The sequence below is a fragment of the Arachis hypogaea genome, chromosome 1 (assembly GCF_003086295.3).
Source record: "Arachis hypogaea cultivar Tifrunner chromosome 1, arahy.Tifrunner.gnm2.J5K5, whole genome shotgun sequence".
Taxonomy (NCBI): Eukaryota; Viridiplantae; Streptophyta; class Magnoliopsida; order Fabales; family Fabaceae; genus Arachis; species Arachis hypogaea.
In genome coordinates this window covers 16,264,719-16,276,714 of record NC_092036.1, presented here as the reverse complement: position 1 = coordinate 16,276,714, position 11,996 = coordinate 16,264,719, and the positions used below count along the sequence as shown (strand labels likewise).

Below are 11,996 nucleotides of genomic sequence, written 5' to 3'. Positions count from 1 at the left end.
GTTGAGTCAATATTTTATTCTGAGCCAAAATGGCATTCAGAGTGTCAATCTCAAGAACTCCTTTCTTCTGACTAGTCCCATTGTTCACAGGATTTCTTTCAGAAGTGTACATGAATTGGTTATTTGCAACCATTTCAATCAGTTCTTGAGCTTCAGTAGGCGTCTTCTTCAGATGAAGAGATCCTCCAGAAGAGCTATCCAAAGACATTTTGGACAGTTCAGAGAGACCATCATAGAAAATACCTATGATGCTCCATTCAGAAAGCATATCAGTGGGGCACTTTCTGATCAATTGTTTGTATCTTTCCCAAGCTTCATAGAGGGATTCTCCTTCCTTCTGTCTGAAGGTTTGGACTTCCACTCTAAGCTTACTCAATTTTTGAGGTGGGAAGAACTTTGCCAAGAAGGCATTGACTAGCTTTTCCCAAGAGTCCAGGCTTTCTTTAGGTTGAGAATCCAACCATGTTCTAGCTCTGTCTCTTACAGCAAAAGGGAATAGCATCAGTCTGTAGACCTCAGGGTCAACCCCATTAGTCTTGACTGTGTCACAGATTTGCAAGAACTCAGCTAAAAACTGATGAGGATCTTCCATTGGAAGTCCATGGAACTTGCAATTCTGTTGCATTAGAGAAACTAATTGAGGCTTAAGCTCAAAGTTGTTTGCTCCAATGGCAGGGATAGAGATGCTTCTCCCATAGAAGTCGGGAGTAGGTGCAGTAAAGTCACCCAGCACCTTCCTTGCATTGTTGGCATTGTTGTTGTTTTCGGCTGCCATGTGTTCTTCTCCCTTGAAGAATTCGGTCAGGTGCTCTAAAGAGAGTTGTGCTTTGGCTTCTCTTAGCTTTCTCTTCAAGGTCCTTTCAGGTTCAGGATCAGCCTCAACAAGAATGCCTTTGTCTTTGCTCCTGCTCATAAGATAGAGAAGAGAACAAGAAAATGTGGAATCCTCTATGTCACAGTATAGAGATTCCTTTAGGTGTCAGAGGAAAAGAAGAGTAGAAGACAGGAGTGGGAAAATTTGAACTTGTCAGAGAGAATGGAGTTCGAATTTTGCATTAAGGGATAGTGTTAATCCATAAATAGAAGGATGTGAGAAGGAGGGAAGTGATTTTCGAAAATTAAGTGGGAAATTTGAAAACATTTTTGAAAAACATCACTTAATTTTCGAAAATGAAATTGGAAAAGAAATCAAGTGATTTTTTGAAAAAGATTTTGAAATTAGAAATCAAAAAGATTTGATTGAAAGCTTATTTTGAAAAAGATATGATTAAAAAGATATGATTTTAAAAGAGATTTGATTTGAAAATTAAAAACTTGACTAACAAGAAAAGATATGATTCAATCATTAAACCTTTCCCAACAGAAAAGGCAACATACTTGAAATGTTGAATCAAATCATTAATTGATAGTAAGTGTCTTTGAAAAAGGAATGGAGTTAATTTTGAAAAAGATTTGATTGAAAAATGATTTGAAAAAGATTTGATTTTGAAAAGATTTTGAAAACTTAGAAAAAAAATCTGATTTGAAAACAAAATCTTCCTCCCTTAGCCATCCTGGCGTTAAACGCCCAGAATGGTATACATTCTGGCGTTTAACGCCCAAAATGCTACCTTTTTGGGCGTTAAACGCCCAACCAGGTACCCTGGCTGGCGTTTAAACGCCAGTCTGTCCTTTTTCACTGGGCGTTTTGAACGCCCAGCTTTTTCTGTGCAATTCCTCTGCTGAATGTTCTGAATCTTCAATTCTCTGTATTATTGACTTGAAAAGACACAAATTAAAAATATTTTTGGATTTTTAATAATAAGGACAAACCAAAATGCAACAATAATCAAATAACAATGCATGCAAGACACCAAACTTAGCAGTTTGTATACTACTGACACTAACAAAATGAAAATGCAAATGAGACACTCAAAACAATCAAGTCAAATTGAATTCAAAGATCAGAGTAAGTAAATCATCAAGAACATCTTGAAGATCACTTAGACACATGAATGCATGCAATTGACAGCAAACTTATGATGAGACTCTAGACTCAAACAAGAAATATTTTTGGATTTTATGATTTTGAAATTTTTTTTTGTGTTTTTCGAAAATTAAATGGGAAAAAGAAATCAAAATTCTTGGTGAGAATTTCAGGAATCAGTGCAATGCTAGTCTAAGACTCCGGTCCAGGAATTAGACATGGCTTCACAGCCAGCCAAGCTTTCAAAGAAAGCTTCGGTCCAAAACACTAGACATGGCCAGAGGCCAGCCAAGCCTTAGCAAATCACTGCTCCAAAAGCAAGATTGACACGAAATCAACAAGCTCTTGTGGTGATGAGTTGAAACCTCGGTCCAATGAAATTAGACATGGCTTCTCAGCCAGCCAGATTTCAACAAATCATCATGAAACTCTGGGATTCATCTTCAAGAATTTCGAAAAAAAAAATAAATACCTAATCTAAGCAACAAGATGAACCGTCAGTTGTCCAGCCTAAACAATCCCGGGCAATAACACCAAAAACTTGATGTTGTTGCCGGATCTTGGCACTGATGTTACCAAAGCTTGCTCAAAACTTGAACAATCCCCGGCAACGGCGCCAAAAACTTGGTGCGCGAAATTGTGAACATTACTTTTTCACAACTCTCATAATCCCCAGTAATGGCTCCAAAAACGTGGTAGCTCAATACCATGGCATTACACAACTTCGCACAACTAACCAGCAAGTGCACTGGGTCGTCCAAGTAATAAACCTTACGTGAGTAAGGGTCGATCCCACGGAGATTGTTAGTATTGAAGCAAGCTATGGTCATCTTGTAAATCTTAGTCAGGCAGACTCAAATGATAATGGTGATGAACGAAAATAACACAAAGGTAAAGATAGAGATACTTATGTAATTCATTGGTGGGAACTTTAGATAAGCGCATGAAGATGCCTTCCCTTCCGTCTCTCTGCTTTCCTACTGCCTTCATCCAATCCTTCCTACTCCTTTCCATGGCAAGCTCGTGTAGGGTTTCACTGTTGTCAGCAGCTACCTCCCATCCTCGCAGTGAAAGCTAATGCACACACTCTGTCACAATGCTGCCAATCACCGGTGTGGTTCCCTCCCCTACTGGAATAGAATCCAGTGATTCTTTTGCGTCTGTCACTAACGCCCAGAAAGTTACAGGTTTGAAGCACGTCACAATCATTCAGTCATTGAATCCTACTCAGAATACCACAGACAAGGTTAGACCTTCCGGATTCTCTTGAATGCTGCCATCAGTTCTTGCCTATACCACGAAGACTCTGACCTCACGGAATGGCTGGCTCGTTTGTCAGGCGAGCACTCGGTTGTCAGGCGATCAACCATGCATCGTGCAATCAGGAATCCAAGAGATATTCACTAAGCCTCGAATGCTTGTAGAACAAGAGTGGTTGTCAGTCACTTTGTTCATGGGTGAGAATGGTGATGGGCGTCAATCATCACCTTCATCAAGTTGAAGAACAAGTGATATCTTGGAACAAGAACAAGCGGAATTGAATGGAAGAACAATAGTAATTGAATTAATACTCGAGGTACAGCAGAGCTCCACACCTTAATCTATGGTGTGTAGAAGCTCCACCGTTGAAAATACATAAGCATAAGGTCTAGGCATGGCCGAATGGCCAGCCTCCCAATGATCTAAGAACTAAAATTGTTCAAAGATATAAAGATCCAAAGATTTCTAATACAATAGCAAAAGGTCCTACTTATAAGAAACTAGTAGCCTAAGGTGTACAGAAATGAGTAAATGACATAAAAATCCTCTTCCGGGCCCACTTGGTGTGTGCTTGGGCTGAGCAATGAAGCAAATTTCGTGTAGAGACTCTTCTTGGAGTTAAACGCCAGCTTTGGTGCCAGTTTGGGCGTTTAACTCCCATTTGGGTGCCAGTTCTAGCGTTTAACGCTGGGATTTCTTGAGGTGACTTTGAACGCCGGTTTGGGCCATCAAATCTTGGGCAAAGTATGGATTATCATATATTGCTGGAAAGCCCAGGATGTCTACTTTTCAACGCCGTTGAGAGCGCGCCAATTGGGCTTTTGTAGCTCCAGAAAATCCACTTCGAGTGCAGGGAGGTCAGAATCCAACAGCATCTGCCGTCCTTTTTGGTCTCTGAATCAGATTTTTGCTCAGGTCCCTCAATTTCAGCCAGAAAATACCTGAAATCACAGAAAAACACACAAACTCATAGTAAAGTCCAGAAAAGTGAATTTTAACTAAAAACTAATAAAAATATACTAAAAACTAACTAGATCATACCAAAAACATACTAAAAACAATGCCAAAAAGTATACAAATTATCCGCTCATCAGTTACCCTACACACGATTTGGAACTCGCTGCGGTTGTGTTTGCCTTGAAGGTGTGGAGGCATTATCTCTATGGGGTTAAGTTCCAAGTTTTCTCTGATCATAAGAGCTTGAAGTACCTCTTTGATCAGAAAGAGCTTAATATGAGGCAGAGAAGGTGGATGGAATTGTTAAAGGACTATGACTTTGAGTTGCATTACCATCCGGGAAAGGCGAACGTAGTGGCGGATGCGTTAAGTCGAAAGTCGTTATATGCGGCTTGGATGATGCTTCAAGAGGAGAAGTTGCTCAAGGGATTTGAGAGTCTGAAAATTGGTGCTCGAGAAGTATCCGGAACTTTGTGTTTGAGCCAATTAGAAATCTCAAGTGACTTTAAGTCCGAACTCCTAAAGGCTCATCAAAATGATGAAGCATTATGGAAGGTGTTACCGGCTATTGAGCAAGGAAAACGGTGGAGAGTGTCGGAAGAAAAAGATGGGTTATGGAGATTCAAGGGTAGGATCATTGTGCCGGATGTTGGTACTTTAAGGCAAGATATTTTAAAGAAGGCACACAAAAGCGGATTCTCCATTCACCCGGGAAGTACTAAGATGTACCATGATTTAAAGGCGATGTTTTGGTGGCCGGGTATGAAGAGTGATGTGGCGGAATATGTTTCAAAGTGCTTAACTTGTCAAAAGGTAAAGATTGAACATCAAAGACCTTCCGGGATGTTGCAGCCTTTAGAGATTCCACAATGGAAGTGGGAAAGTATTGCAATGGACTTTGTGTCGGGATTGCCAAGGACTAGGGCTGGTTTTGATGCTATTTGGGTGATTGTGGACCGACTGACGAAGTCAGCTCACTTTTTACCCATTCGTATGACTTACACCCTTGAGGAGCTAGCACGGTTATACATAAAAGAGATTGTGAGACTTCATGGTGTACCTGCTACTATAATCTCTGATAGAGATTCTCATTTCACTTCAAGGTTTTGGGGTGCATTTCAGAAAGCTTTTGGAACCCAATTAAGCTTGAGCACGGCTTACCATCCTCAAACAGATGGTCAATCTGAGAGGACAATCCAAACATTAGAGGATATGTTGAGAGCTTGTGTTTTGGACCAACCGGCGAGTTGGGATCGGTATATGCCATTAGTGGAGTTTGAATACAATAATAGTTATCATGCGAGCATCGGAATGGCTCCGTATGAGGCCTTGTATGGGAGGAAATGTCAATCTCCGCTATGTTGGTATGAAGCTGGAGAGAAAAGCTTGTTAGGGCCGGAGATGATAGCTGAGACTACTGAACAAGTCAAGAAAATCCGTGATAGGATGCTTACGGCGCAGAGTCGTCAAAAGAGTTACGCCGATCAGAGGCGAAAGCCCTTAGAATTTGAGGAAGGAGACCATGTCTTCCTTAAGGTTACTCCGACCACGGGAGTAGGTAGGGCGATTAAAGCAAAGAAGTTGAATCCTAGATACATTGGTCCATTTCAAATCCTGGAGAGGATTGGACCGGTGGCGTATCAGATGGCTCTACCACCTCATCTTTCGAACCTGCACGACGTATTTCACGTGTCGCAGCTTCGGAAGTACACTCCTGATGCTAGCCATGTGTTGGAACCTGAATCGGTTCAGTTGAGGGAAGATTTGACGCTTCCAGTGGCTCCGGTCAGAATTGATGATACTAGTATCAAACGGTTGTGTGGAAAAGAGGTTTCATTGGTCAAAGTGGCAATGAGTCGAGGCGGTGTTGAGGAACACACTTGGGAACTTGAGTCGGAGATGCGAACGGATTACCCGCATTTATTCTCAGGTAATTGCATTTGAATTTTGTGGGCAAAATTCCCAATTAGGTGGGTAGAATGTAAAACCTGGTTAATTAACAGCTAATTAACCCATAAATGAGAATTTATTCTGGAAAGCCTAAAATGTGATTTTTATGGCTAAATGTGATAGAGGAGATTGAGACGAGAATTTTGGTACCAATTTTATAGAATTCGGACCAAGATTGGACCGAAAGGGCCAAACCGGGCCAATTGGACCCAAAGTGGGCCCTTGGCCCAACATAACTTAACCAAAACCCTAGTTTTCAGCACTCTCTCTCCTCATTTGTTACACACACAAGCTGAAATTAGAGAGAAAAGGAGGAAGAACACTCTCTCAAGTTCTCTCCTTTGCTTAATCTTCAAACCACCATAACTTTTGATCTAGAGCTCTGATTGCCGCCCCGTTTGTGGCCACGCGTTCACCGCGGAGAGCTCTACAAAACCCATACAACCAATCTTGAGGTAAGCCACGTGTTGCTGTTCGAAATTCCAGCCCTTATTTTCGAGTTTCATGGGTGAAATGTTGAGATTTTGGGTTCTTTGATGTTATAGGACCCAACTCTCTTGAAGGAGAAGGTTAATCTTGTCTCCTTGGACCTTGGGTGTGGTAAGATTCTCAACCCTAGTGTATTTTGTGATTTTATGATGTTTGGGTTTTGAGATGTTGTGTATGGGTATGATGGTTGTGGCTTAGGTTGTGTATGTGTGGATATTGGAGCTTGATTGGTGATTTTGAAAAGCTTGAAAAGGGTTTGGTGGTGAAAAATCTGTTCTTGGAGGTGTTGAGGCCTTGAGAGCTTGTGGATAAGTGATTTGGAAGTGCTCCGGTGGAGCTTGGGAAAATCGGCTAAGGTATGGTTTCGGTTTCCCGTATCTAATATGTAATGTGGTAGGAAATACTTAGGCTAGAGGCCCTAAGATAGGCATTGAATGGTTGATGTTGTTGAATGATTGAGATATATGATGTGGTCATATATGTGATGATGATTAATGATGCCTTGATGGTATGATGTATGAGAAATATGCATGTTGTGATATATGCTTGATGATTGGTTATGGTTGAATTGTGGGTTGAACCATGTTGATGGTGAGTATGATGTTGATTGTGTACAATAATGATTTATTGGAATTGGTGTTGTTGAGAATGGTCATGAGGAATAGTATATGATATGCCAATATGTTTGAGTTTGAGCCACTTGGGTGAAGTGGGTTAGAATGATGAGATAGTGATTTTGTATATTGTGGTAAAGTGTCAATGTGTGAGTTGAGGAGGCTTGATGTTGAATTTGATGTATTTTGATTGATTTCAAGGAAAAGGGATGAAAATGGCATGTTTTGATTGATTTTGAAAAGAGTTGGAAATGGTTTGTTTGAAAATGGCACTTTGTGGTTTTTATGAAAAATATGGTTTTTGGGCATACTTTGACGGGACATAACTTGGACTACGGATCTCTGTTTTGTGCCAAATCTGTTTAGAAATGAAATTGGATCCGGGATGTTCATGCCGTTCGAAGAACGGGTGAAAAATGATTTAAAATGAGGAAGTTATGTCCGTCGGAAGATTGGGGTTCAAATTGGTGAATTCTGCAGCTTTTAACTTAGAAAGTTTTTAGCAGAATGACCCCTTGCGCGTGGGCGCACTTGGCGCGTGCGTGCCGTTCTTCCGAAAATGCCATCCACGCGTGAGCGTGATGTGTGCGGGCGCGCCGATTGTGCTGCACCCAATACCCAACCATTTTCCAGAGACTTATGCCAGAACTGTGCCAGTGTTGTGCCTGGGGCACGAGAACACCCACGCGTACGCGTGGTGGACGCGTACGCGTCGATTGGCAAGTTTTTAATCCACGCGTTAGCGTGCATAACGCTTGCGCGTCGATGAAGTTTTTGAGGCCATCCACGCGTGTGCGTGGAGTGCGCGTACGCGTGGCCCTGTTTTTCATCCCAAAGTTGATTTTTGAGTTTTAAAAGCCAAATTTCATACTTCTAAGCCTCCGATCTCACCACTTATATCTTAAATCATTATGATATGCCTAGCTATTAGAAAAGGGCTAGTGAATGATGTAACTTGCGAGTGAAGCAAGGGGAAAATGAATAATCAATGAGGATCATTGATGATTATGTGAGATGTGGAGGATGGTGGTGGAAGTGCTTGTTATGCCATTGGCCGAAGGGCCGTAATTGTTTATGTATTGGCTGGTTCTGGATTGAACTGTGAGCCGGAATAGCTGTGTATATGAATATTGGCTGGTTCTGGATTGAACTGTGAGCCGGAATAGCTGTGTATGCTATGAATATTGGCTGGTTCTGGATTGAACTGTGAGCTGGAATAGCTGTGTATGCTATGAATATTGGCTGGTTCTGGATTGAACTGTGAGTCGGAATAGCTGTGTATGCTATGAATATTGGCTGGTTATGGATTTAACCGTGAGCCGGAATGGCAGATATGGATGTTGATCCATGGATGAGAATTCATGCATGTTTATGCTGAATTATTGATAATTGTGATTTGCACTTCCACTATCGGAGATACGAGTTTCCCTGGGTAGTAGCAGTGGCTAGCCACCACGTGCTCCAGGTTGAGACTTGATACTCTGTTGACCCTATGTCGTAAGTGTGGCCGGGCACTGTGAAAGACCCGGACGAGCTCGCCCCCGAAATATTCACCAGTGAGGGTGATGGATATGGATCATGTTTATGATCAAGTTTATGATGAGTATAACTCGAGTTGGGGATGCGCGACAGAGGGACGGTCCAACGGTTAGCTACCAGGACTTGTCGGGTTGGCTCTATAACCGACAGATGATATCATCAGCCACTAGGGACAGGCATTCATCATATGCATACTATGTGAATTGTTTGAGATTGCCTATTTGACTGCATATAACTTGCTAATTGTCTAAATGTCTTACTTGCTCCTATTTGTATATTCCTTGTTTGATATAACTGTGTTTGCTATATTATATCCTGCTGGTGGTTGGGAGGTTTGAAGGATTTGGCAAGGGAAGTATTAGTTAGATTGAAGAATCTTTAGTCAGTTGCCTTGTATGGTTTAGCTTGTTTATAAGCTTGGATATTATCTGGAGGAAGTTCTAGGATTGCCTTCGGCTTTCCTCCATTATTATGTATTATATATGTGGAAGCTGTTACCATGCTGGGGACCTCTGGTTCTCACCCATGCGGATTTTGTGGTTTTCAGATGCAGGACGTGAGGTTTCCCGCTGAGGCATGCTGGAGACTTCTATACTTGCGAAGATCCTTTGTTCTCGGGGCTATGTTTTGGTTTATATGTTTTGCTTAGATACCTTTATCTCCGTTTAATAATACAAACTGTGATGACTCCTCTTATGGGAGATTTTGGAGAATAGGTTTTATGTATTTGTGACCCTTTGGGTTTCCTTTGGGGTTTTCCTTATTTTATCATATGTATATATTGTTATACTCGGACCGGTTATCTTCACAGCCGGATTTTGAGTCTTGATATTCCTGTTTTTGTCACTCCTTTGTATATATATAATCTCGCGTTGGTTTAACCTTATTCGTTATGTTATCGATCGGAGTGTTGCGCTTTAGAGTTGCAGTTTTTGTTTACCCCTTTTTCTACAAAGGCTCCTAGTTATAATCAATCATTCACACTACTATATGTACTAAATTTTTATTTTAGAGGTCATAATACCTTGCCATCTCTGAATTATGACTTAAGCATAAGACTCTGTATGGTAGGGTGTTACAAATTCTGTACATTTAGACAGGTACCAGATTGTTACCAAAACCCTTATTTTTCTTCTCTGAACCATGAGCAACTAATCCTTCATTGTTAAGGTTAGGAGCTTTGTCTATTTGTATGGATTTATTTGTTTGATCTTTCTAATTTAATTCATGTCTTGATTTATATTTCAATAATTGTTTTCGCTCTTTACTTTATGAATATGGGTGGAACGGAAGTATGACCCATATTCTAATTGAGTTCTTGTAAAACTTGGAAAAGCTCTTTACTTGAACAACAGCTTGAAAACATATTATACTGAATTTCTAATTGTTTGTATTTAACGGGATACGTGACATATAATCCCTTTATTTTTGGATAATTAGAATTCTTTTGGCATATAAACTAGAAATTGATCATCACCCTCTAATTGGAATTAATTGACCAAGGAATTGTCAATTAATGAATTTTAGAGGAGACTAGGAAGGTCTTAGGAATTAGGGCCTAGTCACATATAGTTTGCCATGAAATTATATCTTGCATGATTAAATTAGTTAGTGATAAAAATAAATCTGGAAAATAGATAACTCTGAAATCTTAACTGCTTTCTCAACATTTTATTCCCAACTCATTTATTTGTCTATCCTTTGGATATTCTAAGTTCGAACTTAAACCTTTTGAACATCTCAAAACCAACTTTTGCTTGCCTAACTAATCCAATAAATCAATCATTGTTGCTTGATCCATCAATCCTCATGGGATCGAGCCTTACTCACGTAAGGTATTACTTGGTACGACCCGGTGCACTTGCCGGTTAGTAAGTGTGGGTTTTAAATTCCGCACCAATATGCTTGTGGTGTGATTGTGTCAAGCAATCTTTGAGATAGAACACTTAGAGTCGAGACCAAGTGCATTTAATAGAGTATGCCAAAGGCTTTGAGCACCACTGTCTGGGAGTAACTGAAAGAAAAATCAGAACTCAAAGAGAGTTCCCCAGTTAAGTGCTTGTGGTGTTTCTATGTCAAGTAACTCTTGAGACAAAACATTTAAAGTCACGGCTAGGCTTAAAGTGCAAAGCACCAAAGAAAAATAAATTAAAGTAAATTTTGCTGTGTTCAAGGATTAAACTGAAATATAAAAGATCAGAGAATTCATAATATTTTCCGGATTCTAATTCCGAATGACATTAACATTCTTCAGATTCAAAGGAGAGTGAGATGCCAAACCTATTCAGGATTGCAGTTGTACACCCCACTATAAGACGAGACACGAGCTTAATCGAACTCTCATTCTCATGCAAATTCACATCATAAGCTTATATTAGTTTTGGTTGCTTGAGGACAAGCAACAGTTTAAGTTTGGTGTTGTGATGCGTGAGCATATTGTCTATCTTTTCCTAGTGAATTTGCATCTAATTTGTTGAGTTTAATTAAGAATTAATTATATTCTAGCCACTATGGATGCTATTTTGAGTTTTGTGCAATTTTATTTATTTTAGGTAGCATTCGGATGGATTTGATGAAGTTTCTGCAGAGAAAGAAAAGAAACCAAGGAGATGACCAGCGAATACCGACACGGACGCATGGCTCACGTGACCGTGCGGAATGGAGGAAATCGCAATGATGCGATCGCATGCCTGACGCGAACGGTGGACTGGAATCTGCACAAATGAAGCAAATGCATGGACGACGCGGATGCGTCACATGAGCGATCTGCAGAATTAACCGAAAATGCTGGGGGCAATTTCTGGGCTGTTTTAACTCAGTTTTTAGCCCAGAAAACAAAGATTAGAAACTGCAGAATTGACAAATCAAGTGATCCCCACCTATCAGCTGAAGACTTGTTAATTAATTCGAATTTAAATTCAAATCTTATTTTTAGCAAAAGATATTATTTTTAATTTTAAATAATTAGATTTTAAATTTATTAGGATTAGTTATAAATAGGAATTTAGATGCCATCAGAAGGAACACTGTACATTTTACCAGAATCCTAGTTTTCTTCTCTGAACCATGAGCAACTAATCCTTCATTGTTAAGGTTAGGAGCTCTGTCTATTTGTATGGATTGATTCGTTTGATCTTTCTAATTTAATCCATGTTTTGATTTATATTTCAATAATTGTTTTCGTTCTTTATTTTATGAATTTGGGTGGAACGGAAGTATGA

At 40.1% G+C, this 11,996-nt stretch overlaps 1 non-coding gene across 1 annotated transcript; it reads left to right on the top strand.

Annotated features, from left to right (window-relative positions):
- The first annotated feature begins 262 nt into the window (after nt 1–262).
- LOC112712031 (small nucleolar RNA R71) lies at nt 263–370 on the top strand. The gene has a single exon (XR_003157660.1). It is a non-coding gene; the product is annotated as a small nucleolar RNA R71 (small nucleolar RNA).
- The last annotated feature ends 11,626 nt before the right edge of the window (nt 371–11,996 follow it).